The sequence below is a fragment of the Panthera uncia genome, chromosome D4 (assembly GCF_023721935.1).
Source record: "Panthera uncia isolate 11264 chromosome D4, Puncia_PCG_1.0, whole genome shotgun sequence".
Taxonomy (NCBI): Eukaryota; Metazoa; Chordata; class Mammalia; order Carnivora; family Felidae; genus Panthera; species Panthera uncia.
In genome coordinates this window covers 89,139,916-89,140,820 of record NC_064807.1, presented here as the reverse complement: position 1 = coordinate 89,140,820, position 905 = coordinate 89,139,916, and the positions used below count along the sequence as shown (strand labels likewise).

General features: G+C 63.5%; 1 non-coding gene across 1 annotated transcript; it reads right to left on the bottom strand.

Moving 5' to 3' along the window:
* On the bottom strand, positions 1-126 carry LOC125928162 (U6atac minor spliceosomal RNA). Its single transcript, XR_007459578.1, has one exon. It is a non-coding gene; the product is annotated as a U6atac minor spliceosomal RNA (small nuclear RNA).
* Positions 127-905: the final 779 nt, after the last annotated feature.

The following is a 905-nucleotide window of genomic DNA, read 5'->3' as shown; positions in this document are numbered from 1 at the left end:
AAAAAACGTTGGTTAGATGCCACGAAGTAGGTGGCAATGCCTTAACCGTATGCGTGTTGTCAGGCCCGAGGGCCTCTTCCATCCTTGTCAAGGGGAGTGCTAACCTTCTCTCCTTTCATACAACACGACTCTGTGCCCGTCCGCGCGACATTTAAAGGCCTCTGCCTAGGCCACCTTTCGCTCAGGGCGACTCGGCGCGGCGCGCCCCGCGCAGACACGCCGGCGGAGGCGCCTGCCCTCATCGCGGAGCCACCAGTGTTCACACCTTGCCGCTCAAATCCCCGCAGGCGCTGCCGCGCGTGGAAAAACTTGCCTCCCCTTCCCTAATATATTCATGAAACCAGCCAATCAGAGGCTGGGAGGGACGCGCGGAAGTCCCGAGCGTCCTTCAGAAAACCAGATTCCCCCGGAAACAAAACAGGGCCGGCGCTCACTTCCTAAGCGACACGCCCCGCGGACTGTGGGCCAGAGACTCGGCACTTCCTGCGGAAATGGCCGTGGTTTGAAGCGAATCAGAGGACGAGGAACGAAGATCCGCTCCACGGACTTCCGGACACGGCCCTGCGCTTGGAACTGTGGGTGTTGGGAGGGCGGGGCGCTCGGGGCGCGGTCTGCGCATGCCCGGAGTCCGTTCTGCGCGACTTCGCGCATGCTCCGTGAGCGCTGCGCGCAATTTGTGGGTCTCAGGTTCGAGCCCCGGAGCGGGCCGCTGCGCGCTAGGGGCTTGGAGATTTAAAGCCGACGCTCCCCTCCTCTCTCTCCCGAAGGGCCCTAGCCCCGGGCGAGCGTGCCGTGGAAGGGCGTGTGTGCGTACGCGTGCACGTGTGCAGCAAGCACGTGTGAGAGGCGGTGTGCGCTGTGTACACGTGTGTGCGGTGGATGGACTCGTGCGTGCGCGGAACGTG